The sequence below is a fragment of the Saccopteryx bilineata genome, chromosome 5 (assembly GCF_036850765.1).
Source record: "Saccopteryx bilineata isolate mSacBil1 chromosome 5, mSacBil1_pri_phased_curated, whole genome shotgun sequence".
Classification (NCBI taxonomy): domain Eukaryota; kingdom Metazoa; phylum Chordata; class Mammalia; order Chiroptera; family Emballonuridae; genus Saccopteryx; species Saccopteryx bilineata.
Window position 1 is genome coordinate 38409212 of NC_089494.1, and position 13108 is coordinate 38422319.

The 13108-nt window shown below is 40.1% G+C and overlaps 1 protein-coding gene across 2 annotated transcripts in view; it reads left to right on the forward strand.

Moving 5' to 3' along the window:
* SF3B1 (splicing factor 3b subunit 1) overlaps window positions 1-13108 on the forward strand; it is a 79085-nt gene that overhangs the window by 22619 nt on the left and 43358 nt on the right. The window lies entirely within an intron of this gene.

Below are 13108 nucleotides of genomic sequence, written 5' to 3' on the forward strand. Positions count from 1 at the left end.
TGAGAGATAAACTGAACAAATATTAAGGTTCTCCTCCATTAGTGACATTTTTAGGGCAGGATTTCCCAGTGCTGGCATTTCTGACATTATGGGCCAGGAAATTTTTTGTTGGGGGGGTTTCTGTATGCCACATAGGATGTTGAGCAGTATTCTTGGCCTGTGGATGCCAGTAACTAAGTTGCTTTAGGTGTTACAGTCTAGTTCAGGGAGAAGACATGTAGAAACTATTTTAATACAAAGTGGTCAGGGTAGTTAGACATGTTTGTGATGTTTTATAAGCACCACACAGAAATATCAAAGCATGCTATCTCTGAATCTCACTCATAGGGTGAGTTTCCTGGGTGGGGTGACATAGGCTCAGTCTTATAAAATGAGGAGGAGTCAGCCAGGTGAGAGTTGAGGAAATGGGGGAGTTGAGGAGAGTTAATGAGATAGATAGGAAGTAGGACCCTTCAGGAAAAGAAGATGGAGTGTAGACATTGCCAAGTATCTCCGAGAAACAAAATCTCTTCTAGTTGAGAATCACTGTTTTAAGGTCATAGTGGCCTTGGGGCATGCCTGGACATTTCCATAGTAAAGGATAAATTATTGCAATAGTTTTGTTAGACCTCCACCACCATAAAGGAAGTACTATTCCTTGTAGGTCTCTTTTGGTTCTGAGTAGTATCAAAAACTGCTGGCTTTGTATTGTTGCTATTGTTACTATTGCCAACTTATCTAGGTTGATTCTAGTATCTGCCTAAACAGAGTACCTGTCACTTACCCAAGGGCTCTTGTATGCCCAACATCCTTATCTATCACAATTCCTACTATTTCTCTGGTCCTGATAAATACCCATCTTCCTCTACCTTCTACCAATTTTTTAGTTCATCTAGACAACAGCCAGCTTTAGCTGAACCATTAGTGGCAGTACTTTCAGCTCTTGAGTTGTACATCTGTCATTGAAAATGCAGTAACAAAAATTATGTGGCAGGTCTTTTTGTATCAGCAAACAGAGGCAATAAAGAACAGGGAAGTTTAGGCCCTGGCGGGTTGGCTCAGCGGTAGAGCGTCGGCCTGGCGTGTGGGGGACCCAGGTTCGATTCTCGGCCAGGGCACATAGGAGAAGCGCCCATTTGCTTCTCCACCCCCCCCCCCTTCCTCTCTGTCTGTCTCTTCCCCTCCCGCAGCCAAGGCTCCATTGGAGCAAAGGTGGCCCGGGCGCTGGGGATGGCTCCTTGGCCTCTGCCCCAGGCGCTAGAGTGGCTCTGGTCGCGGGACGCCCTGGAGGGGCAGAGCATCGCCCCCTGGTGGGCAGAGCATCGAACCTGGTGGGCGTGCCGGGTGGATCCCGGTCGGGCACATGCGGGAGTCTGTCTGCTCTCCCCGTTTCCAGCTTCAGAAAAATGCAAAAAAAAAAAAAAAGAACAGGGAAATTTGGAAAACTCCTTCATTTAACAGTCTCTCATTCAACAATGTGCTGCCAAGTATCACAGGTACTGGGCCTCATCTCATGCTATTTCCCTCCCCCCTTATTCCACTCAGATACACCAACCTTCTTGCCATTCTTGGAACATTCCAAGCTCCTTTCCACCTAATAATTCTTTCTTATTGTTGAATAATATTCCATCATATATATATGTGTGTGTATATATGTGTGTGTGTATATATATGTGTGTGTGTGTTGTGTGTGTGTGTATGTAACACATCTTCTTTATTCATTCATCTATCGATGGACACCTAGGTTGCTTCTCTATCTTGGCTGTTGTAAATAATGCTGCCATGAACATAGGGATGCATATATCTTTTCAAAATAGTGTTTTTCCCCCTTTGATTACATACCTAGAAATGTTATTGCTGGATCCGTATGACAGCTCTATTTTTAATTTTTTGAGGAAGCTCCATACTGTTTTCTATAGTAGCTGCACCAATTTACAGTCCCCCAACAGTGTACAAAAGCTCTCCTTTCATTGCCAGCACTTGTTCTTTGTGGGTTTTTTAAAAAATATTTGTTCTGACAGGTTTGAAATATCTTATTGTGTTTTTAATTTGCATTTCCCTGATTAGTGATGTTGAGCATCTTTTTATTTATTTATTTATTTATTTTTAATTTTTTTTTTGTATTTTTCTGAAGTTGGAAACGGGGAAGCAGTCAGTCAGACTCCCGCATGCGCCCAACCGGGATCCATCCGGCACGCTCACCAGAGGGCGATGCTCTGCCCATCTTGGGGCATCGCTCTGCCGCAATCAGAGCCATTCTAGCATCTGAGGCAGAGGCCACAGAGCCATCCTCAGTGCCTGGGCAAACTTTTGCTCCAATGGAGCCTTGGCTGCGGGAAGGGAAGAGAGAGAGAGGAAGGAGAGGGGGAGGGGTGGAGAAGCAGATGGGCGCTTCTCCTGTGTGCCCTGGCCGGGAATCGAACCCGGGACTCCTGCACGCCAGGCCGACACTCTACCACTTGAGCCAACCAGCCAGGGCCAACATTTTTTTGTATCTCACTATCCCATATATGCCCTTGACCTATAAAAGTAACTGAGTACCTAGGAGCCTAGAGAAATATGCACATAATACAAAGTGGCCAGCCAGTGCATGCAGCTTCTATCTTGGAAGAACAAAGGACATGTGATGCCCACTTTATAGATGTTTTTCATTTCTCTTACATTTTTTCTTGTTTTTAAAAATAATACACTCTTATAGCAGAGTATATGGAAAATAGCCTGACCTGTGGTGGCGCAGTGGATAAAGCGTCGACCTGGAAATGCTGAGGTTGCTGGTTCAAAACCCTGGGCTTGCCTGGTCAAGGCACATATGGGAGTTGATGCTTCCAGCTCCTTCCCTCTTCTCTCTCTCTCCTCTCTCTCTCTCTCTCTGTCTCTCTCTCTCCCTCTCTCTCTCCTCTCTAAAAATGAATAAATAAAATAAAACATTTTTAAAAAGAGTATATGGTGGAAAATACTAAAAATTATGAAGAAAACAGTCATAATTCCATTATTCATAAACATCCCATATTAACATTTTGGTGAATTTCCTTTGCATATATTTTTACATGACTGTGGTCATCTGGTATTAGGTCTACCGGAAAGTTCTGTCCGTTTCTATCACAACAAGTTTTGACATGTAAGCATATGTTTATTTGGCGCATGTGTGCCTCTCTATTTTTATCACTTAATGTATACATACTGATGTAGCAAATTAACTAAAACAAAGTTGATTCATGTTAGTCTTATGTGTGAAGCGATAGTGTACCCATGGCTACTGATAAAGTTCATTACGCCACTGTAATTTTTATGAATTTCAACAAGGAAGAAATGCTACAGAAGCATGTCTATTGCATCCACCATATTCCCTGGACTTAGCACCCTCCAACTATCACTTGTTTTTGTCCTTACAAAATTTTTTAAAGGGCAAAAAATTCAAAAATGAAGAAGATATCAAACAAGCACTGGTTCAATTTTTTGCATCAAAAGATAAAACATTTTTCAAAAATGGGATATACAAATTGCCCTCACGCTGGCAAGAAATCATTAATAATAATGGCAATTATATTATTTAATAAAGTTTATTGACGGTAAGAAAAAATTGTATTTTGTTTTATTCCAAAAATGGACAGAACTTTCCGGTAGACCTTATATATATGAAGTTATCTTTTTTTTTTTAACATGATTCAAGAAATGCAATGTCTTTGTCATTCTTTTTTGTCAACATGGACAAATTCTTTTATTTTTATTTTTTGTTGTTGTTTTTTTGTATTTTTCCAAAGTTGGAAATGGGGAGGCAGTCAGACAGACTCCCGCATGCACCCGACCAGGATTCAACCGGCATGCCCACCAGGGGCCAATGCTCTGCCCATCTTGGGACGTTGCTCTGTTGTGACCAGAGCCACTCAAGCACCTGAGGCAGAGGCCACAGAGCCATCCTCAGTGCCTGGGCCAACTTTGCTCCAATGGAGCCTTGGCTGTGGGAGGGGAAGAGAGAGACAGAGAGGAAGGAGAGGGGGAGAGGTGGAGAAGCAGATGGGCGCTTCTTCTATGTGCCCTGGCTGGGAATCGAACCCAGGACTCCTGCACGCCAGGCCGACGCTCTGCCACTGAGCCAACTGGCCAGGGCCAACATGGACAAATTCTTTTAATTTGTTGATTATTGATGCATGTCTCATTCATTTTCTTTATCGTTTTATTTATTTATTTTTTTGTATTTTTCTGAGGCTGGAAACGGGGAGGCAGTCAGACAGACTCCCACATGCGTTCGACCGGGATCCACACAGCATGCCCACCAGGGGGCGATGCTCCGCCCATCTGAGGCGCTGCTCTGTTGCAACCAGAGCCATTCTAGCGCCTGGGGCGGAGGCCATAGAGCTATCTTCAGAGGCGGGGCCAGCTTTGCTCCCATGGAGCCTTGGCTGCTGGAGGGGAAGAGTGAAACAGAGAGGAAGGAGAGGGGGAGGGGTGGAGAAGCAGATGGGTGCCTCTCTTGTGTGCCCTGGCCGGGAATCAAACCCAGGACTCCTGCACACCAGGCTGACGCTCTACCACTGAGCCAACCAACCAGGGCCTCTTTATCATTTTAAAATATGCTAGTTTGTATATATAAGAGTATTGGTGACGTCACGGAAATGGCGCCGTGAGCAGCGCGTCCGACAGCTCTCCCCTAAATCACAACAAATTTATCAACTAGAAACAGAAAAATTTATCCTCGGAGCATTCCGGAGTTCCACACAAACTGATAGCGAAAGGACTGTTATCACTTGAATCTGAGAGACGAGGGTGTGGAGGAATCGACCACAGGGACGTTCTTTCAAACCGCAAGGAAGTGTGCCTGTGGTGAGTCAGCCCATATACTTGGGAACCGCGAGCCGCCGCGAGCCCCCGCGAGCCTACGCCGCGAGCCCCCGCGAGCCGCCGCCGGGAGCCACCGTGAGCAGCCGCGCGCGCCCGGTCCGGTTGAGCACCGCTGACGTTCCCAGCAGCCCGCCACACTGCGAGTGAGGGTCGCCGGCCACCGGTGCCCGGAGCGCCCCATTCGCGCGCGTGCCTTGGGCATTCCACGCGCCCAGGGCACCCTGCTGGCCTGCACACCCAGGGGGCTCCATTATCCTGTGCCTGGTGCGGTCCAGCCGCCAGCGATGGGGCGAGCGGGAGAGGCTTGGGAGATTCTCTCCGGGGGCGGGGCACCTCACCCAGCCATTCAAGCTAACAATCAAGCGTTGGGGGAGGGGCGCGCGCAGGCAGCCTAAAATACCTTTGGAAGCACAGCTGCGACCCAATCACTGAAATTAGCTTAACCCATGAAATCTGCGCACCCTCAGTTCTAATTGATAAGATCTCTCTCAATTCAGCGATCCAAGACAAGAGGCGTGATATTTTTTAGTGCCTCTCGCTAAAGGGGCGGGGGCAACTTCTGATTAATAGAGCCTCCATATTCAGGGATAAACGCTAACAAGAAGGACTTGGCAGATAATAAGGTCTATACTACACTAGTCGTAAGCAGAGACTAGTGCCTCTTCTTCCCTGCAAAAACAGGCTACAAAGTGTGGAAAGCCTGGGTTGAGAGGTCCAACTAAATGATAGGCGCTGAACAGTCACCTTGACAACAATTGACTCCCACTCCCGCCTGATTACACTGGAGGCCCTGACTGTCAGAGCCTTTCCCAAAGCCTTGCACTGAGTGGGGATAGAGTGGGGATTTCCCAGCTCTTTGAGCCTCTTACTCCCCAGGCAGAAGCAGTTGCAGCCTTATAGCTGGATCACCAGGCTGCTAATTCAGAAAGGGGGGACTAGGAGAGAGAATCCAGGAAAGCAAACTCTCTCATCAATGGACCCTGCAAACGCCAACAAGCCTTTACTTCCAGCAAGACTAAAGCCAATTATATGACATTGCCATAGAATCCCATCAACTGCAAATCCCTACCTAAGAGTGACACAGGGGCAGAGCCTGGGGTACAGAGTCACCGACCAGGAAGAGGGAGAGAAAAGAAAAAGGAAGAAGTTAACCTCTCAAAATCAAGAAAAACCCACAGACTTTACAACTTGATCCACTATTTTTTTGTTGTTGTTGTTTGTTTCTTCTATCTTTTTGCCTTTATTTCCTCCACCTCGGTCCTTCTATTCTCTGCCCATCTTATGCTTCCCCTTTCTTGAACTACACTACCCATGAGTGTTGCATTTTATTTTTCTTCTTCATCCTCACCCTCCTTTAAGGTTATACTCCAAAACACTTAACTCTCACTCTCTCCTCTTTTTTTTTTTTTTTGTCTTGCTTTATTTTGTTTTTTTCTCTTCCTATTTTATTTCTTCCTTCGTTTTTCTCTTTTTCTTATTTTTTCCTTTCTATTCATTTTTTCTTTTCTCATTTTACTTTCCTCCCATATAATCCTCAATCACGAACAAATTAGTTAATTTGGGACTCAAGGCTTTTTTTTTGGCTTTATTTCTCTTTTTTGCTTTTGTTGTTATCTTTTTTTCTTGTTTGTTTATTTTTGTGGCATTTTGGGTCCTCCCAACCCAAGGTCTCCATTGTATTTAGTCTTCGCTCCACTTAATACAACAGATTTTTACTTATTATTTTTATTTTTTCTTCTTTATTATTCTTTTTTGGTCCTTTTTTCTGGTTCCCTCTTATCCCTCTCATTATATCTCTTAGTTGACCATCACATACAAGCAAATCATCTTATGCTTGTCTAAGATTTTCTTCCTTTTTTTTTTTTTTTTTTTTTGCATTTAGTAGGTCCCTACTCCCTTTTTTTTGCCCCTTGAACTCTTCACCCCAAATCAGGCCCTCCATTATAGGCATGATATTTCCCTGAGGAGGGGAGAGGAGGGAAAGAAAAGAGAGAAAAAAAGGGGGAAATAATAAATTATTACTGTTTTTTTTTGTGGGGTGTTTTACCCTTTTTTTTTTTTTTTTTTTTTTTACTTTTTACTCTTTATTAATTCTAATTAGTGCTATCAATAAGACCACCCTCAGATGACGATAAGAAAGAGGAAATCGAATATTATGGATACAAAAGAAAGAGAGGTAACACAAATAGATGTGGAAAAATCTATGGAGAAAAGACTTAACATATTGGAAGCCTTGGAGCTAAATGACAGAGAATTTAAAATAGAAATCTTAAAAATACTCAGAGATATACAAGAAAACACAGAAAGGCAATATAGGGAGATCAGAAAACAACTCAATGAACACAAAGAATATATTACCAAGGAAATTGAAACTATAAAAACAAATCAAACAGAAATGAAAAACTCAATTCACGAGCTGAAAAACGAGGTAACAAGCTTAGCTAACAGAACAGCCCAGATTGAAGATAGGATTAGTGAAATAGAAGACAAACAACTTGAGGCACAACAGAGAGAAGAAGAAAGAGACTCAAAAATAATAAAAAACGAGAAAGCCCTACAGGAATTGTCTGACTCCATCAGAAAGAATAACATAAGAATAATAGGTATATCAGAGGGAGAAGAGAAAGAAAATGGAATGGAGAATATACTGAAACAAATAATAGACGAGAACTTCCCAAGCCTGTGGAAGGAACTAAAGCCTCAAATTCAAGAAGCAAACAGAACACCAAGTTTTCTTAACCCCAACAAACCCACTCCAAGGCACATCATAATAAAGATGACACAAACCAATGACAAAGAAAAAATTCTCAAGGCAGCCAGGGAAAAGAAGAGTACAACATATAAAGGAAGGCCTATTAGATTATCATCAGATTTCTCAGCAGAAACTCTACAAGCTAGAAGAGAGTGGACCCCAATATTTAAAGCCCTGAAAGAGAGGAACTTTCAGCCAAGAATACTATACCCATCAAAGCTATCCTTCAAGTATGAAGGAGATATAAAAACATTCACAAATACAGAAAAGATGAGAGAATTTATCAACAGAAAGCCCCCACTCCAGGAAATACTAAAGGGGGTTTTCCAACCAGATTCAAAGAACAAAAGAAAACAACACCACAAGTAACAGCTCCACCAAGAACACAATAAAACCAAACTTAAACTGTGACAACAAAGGAAAAAAAGGGGGGAGAGGATGGAGATTAACAGTAGCAAAGGATGATGAAGTGCAGAAATACTTATAAGATAGGGTACTACAATGAATATGGTAGGTACCCTTTTCATTACTTAATGGTAACCACCCTTAAAAAAACCACCACAAAAACACTTGACTTAAAAAAGGTAGCAACAGAGGAAAGAAGTATGGAACACAAACAAACAAAAACAAATGATAGAAAAACAAAAAAGAAGAATCAAACTAGATACAAAACTAACAGAAAGCAATTTATAAAATGGCAGTAGGGAACCCACAAGTGTCAATAGTTACACTAAACGTAAATGGATTAAACTTACCAATAAAAAGACACACAGTAGCAGAATGGATTAAAAAAGAAAATCCAACTATATGCTGCCTACAAGAAACACATCTAAGCAACAAGGATAAAAACAAATTCAAAGTGAAAGGCTGGAAAACAATACTCCAAGCAAACAACACCCAAAAAAAAGCAGGCGTAGCAATACTCATATCTAATAATGCTGACTACAAGACAGAAAAAGTACTCAGAGACAAAAATGGTCATTTCATAATGATTAAGGGGAAGTTGAATCAAGAAGACATAACAATCCTTAATATATATGCACCAAACCAAGGAGCACCAAAATATATAAGACAGCTACTTATTGACCTTAAAACAAAAACTAACAAAAATACAATCATACTTGGAGACCTCAATACACCGCTGACGGCTCTAGATCGATCATCCAAACAGAGAATCAATAAAGATATAGTGGCCTTAAACGAAATACTAGAACACCTGGATATGATAGACATCTACAGGACACTTCATCCCAAAGCGACAGAGTATACATTTTTCTCTAGTGTACATGGAACATTCTCAAGAATTGACCATATGTTGGGCCACAAAGACAATATCAGCAAATTTAGAAAAATTGAAGTTGTACCAAGCATATTTTCTGATCATAAAGCCTTGAAACTAGAATTCAACTGCAAAAAAGAGGGGGAAAAACCCACAAAAATGTGGAAACTAAACAACATACTTCTAAAAAATGAATGGGTCAAAGAAGAAATAAGCGCAGAAATCAAAAGATATATACAGACAAATGAAAATGAAAATACGACATATCAGAATCTCTGGGATGCAGCAAAAGCAGTAATAAGAGGAAAGTTCCTATCACTTCAGGCCTATATGAACAAACAAGAGAGAGCCGAAGTAAACCACTTAACTTCACACCTTAAGGAACTAGAAAAAGAAGAACAAAGACAACCCAAAACCAGCCGAAGAAAGGAGATAATAAAAATCAGAGCAGAAATAAATGAAATAGAGAACAGAAAAACTATAGAAAAAATCAATAAAACAAGGAGCTGGTTCTTTGAAAAGATCAACAAAATTGACAAACCCTTGGCAAGACTCACCAAGGAAAAAAGACACAGGACTCAAATAAATAAAATCCAAAATGAAAGAGGAGAGATCACCACAGACATCATAGATATACAAAGAATTATTGTAGAATACTATGAAAAATTATATGCCACCAAATACAACAATCTAGAAGAAATGGATAAATTCCTAGAACAATACAACCTTCCTAGACTGAGTCATGAAGAAGCAGAAAGCCTAAACAGACCAATCAGCAGGGAGGAAATAGAAAAAACTATTAAAAATCTCCCCAAAAATAAAAGTCCAGGCCCAGACGGTTATACTAGTGAATTCTATCAAACATTCAAAGAAGACTTGGTTCCTATTCTACTCAAAGTCTTCCAAAAAATTGAAGAAGAAGCAATACTTCCAAACACATTTTATGAGGCCAACATAACCCTCATACCAAAACCTGGCAAGGATGGCACAAAGAAAGAAAACTACAGACCAATATCTCTAATGAATACAGATGCTAAAATACTAAACAAAATACTGGCAAACCGAATACAACAACATATTAAAAAAATAATACATCATGATCAAGTGGGATTCATCCCAGAATCTCAAGGATGGTTCAACATACGCAAAACGGTTAACGTAATACACCATATCAACAAAACAAAGAACAAAAACCACATGATCTTATCAATAGACGCAGAAAAGGCTTTTGATAAAATACAACACAATTTTATGTTTAAGACTCTCAACAAAATGGGTATAGAAGGAAAATATCTCAACATGATAAAGGCCATATATGATAAACCATCAGCCAACATCCTATTAAACGGCATAAAACTGAGGACTTTCTACCTTAAATCAGGAACAAGACAGGGTTGTCCACTCTCTCCACTCTTATTCAACGTGGTGCTAGAAGTTCTGGCCAGAGCAATCAGACAAGACAAAGAAATAAAAGGCATCCATATCGGAAAAGAAGAAGTAAAGCTATCACTTTTTGCTGATGATATGATCCTATACATCGAAAACCCGAAGGACTCCACAAAAAGATTATTAGAAACAACAAACCAATACAGTAAGGTCGCAGGATACAAAATTAACATACAAAAGTCCATAGCCTTTCTATATGCCAACAATGAAATATTAGAAAACGAACTCAAAAAAATAATCCCCTTCACGATTGCAACAAAAAAAATAAAATACCTAGGAATAAACATAACAAAGAACGTAAAGGACCTATATAATGAAAATTACAAAGCATTGTTAAGGGAAATCGAAAAAGATACAATGAGATGGAAAAATATTCCTTGTTCTTGGATAGGAAGAATAAATATAATCAAAATGGCCATATTACCCAAAGCAATATATAAATTTAATGCAATTCCCATCAAAATCCCTATGAGATTTTTTAAAGTAATGGAACAAAAAATCATCAGATTTATATAGAACTATAAAAAACCCCGAATAGCCAAAACAATCCTAAGGAAAAAGAATGAAGCTGGGGGCATTACAATACCTGACTTCAAACTATATTATAGGGCCACGACAATCAAAACAGCATGGTATTGGCAAAAAAATAGACACTCAGACCAATGGAACAGAATAGAAAGCCCAGAAATAAAACCACATATATATGGTCAAATAATCTTTGATAAAGGGGCCAACAACATACAATGGAGAAAAGAAAGCCTCTTCAACAAATGGTGTTGGGAAAACTGGAAAGCCACATGCAAAAGAATGAAACTCGACTACAGCCTGTCCCCGTGTACTAAAATTAATTCAAAATGGATTAAAGACCTAAATATAAGACCTGAAACAATAAAGTACATAGAAGAAGACATAGGTACTAAAATCATGGACCTGGGTTTTAAAGAACATTTTATGAACTTGACTCCAATGGCAAGAGAAGTGAAGGCAAAGATAAATGAATGGGACTACATCAGAATTAAAAGTTTTTGCTCAGCAAGAGAAACTGATATCAAAATAAACAGACAGCCAACTATATGGAAACTGATATTTTCAAACGACAGCTCAGATAAGGGCCTAATATCCAAAATTTACAAAGAACTCATAAAACTCAACAACAAACAAACAATCCAATAAAAAAATGGGAAGAGGACATGAACAGACACTTGTCCCAGGAAGAGATACTAATGGCCAACAGATATATGAAAAGATGCTCAGCTTCATTAGTTATTAGAGAAATGCAAATCAAAACTACAATGAGATACCACCTCACTCCTGTTAGATTAGCTATTATCAACAAGACGGGTAATAGCAAATGTTGGAGAGGCTGTGGAGAAAAAGGAACCCTCATTCACTGTTGGTGGGACTGTAAAGTAGTACAACCATTATGGAGGAAAGTATGGTGGTTCCTCAAAAAACTGCAAATAGAACTACCTTATGACCCAGCAATCCCTCTACTGGGTATATACCCCAAAACCTCAGAAACATTGATACGTGAAGACACATGTAGCCCCATGTTCATTGCAGCACTGTTCACAGTGGCCAAGACATGGAAACAACCAAAAAGCCCTTCAATAGAAGACTGGATAAAGAAGATATGGCACATATACACTATGGAATACTACTCAGCCATAAGAAATGATGACATCAGATCATTTACAGCAAAATGGTGGGATCTTGATAACATTATAAGGAGTGAAATAAGTAAATCAGAAAAAAACAAGAACTACATGATTCCATACATTGGTGGAACATAAAAATGAGAGTAAGAGACATGGACAAGAGTGTGGTGGTTACCAAGGGTGGGGGGGGGAGGGAGGACATGGGAGGGAGGGAGGGAGAGAGTTAGGGGGAGGGGGAGGGGCACAGAGAACTAGATGGAGGGTGACGGAGGACAATCTGACTTTGGGCGAGGGGTTTGCAACATAATGTGATGACAAAATAACCTAGACATGTTTTCTTTGAATATATGTACCCTGATTTATTAATGTCATCCCATTACCATTAATAAAAATTTATAAAAAAAAAAAAGAGTATTGCATAATCTATGTGTAGGTTATAAACCATTCTGTATAAGGATTATCTATGGACCCTCTGCCAACCCAAGAAGTAGAATTTATCAACGATTTGTATAACAATCTACAGTTCTTCTCTTGGCATCCCTGAATGCCAACAGCTACTTCTCTTCTAACTATTGTTTAAACCCAAATTAAAATCAGATAATTTTAACCCATAAAATTTTCACTGATGCTAATAAAAATCCCACTTTTTAGTTAGTAAATCTCTATTTGTGTTGGGGTCCAGCACACAACTAGGTACACTGTTTTCTGTTATGGCTCTAAACTTGATTCCTGTTATCCTAGGCTACTTCCTGTACTAAATTCCGTTCTGAAACTTTTGTTCTTTTTCAACTCCAAGGTCCAAGGCCAGAGTGACAGTACAAGGTTATGATAGTATAATTGATGTATAGGGGGAGAAAGACTGCCCTATTCCTGGTTTAGGAATGGCGTTTAGGATTGAGAGACATTTTATCAGTGTTTTCTGAGAACCTATAAAATTAAAAGGCTTCAAACGGGTGGCGAAGTTCCTGTTTAATAACTGTGTCCTTGCAAATTTTATATATACCCCCTGGCTGGTTTTTCTCATTTAAAATGGGACTAGCAACAATCTGCTCACTTCACTGGGATATTTGTGAGGTTCAAAAGTGGGAATATGTTGTAAACAAAACTCCTACCCAAATGATAAGAAATTATTATTATTATTATTTGTATTTTTCT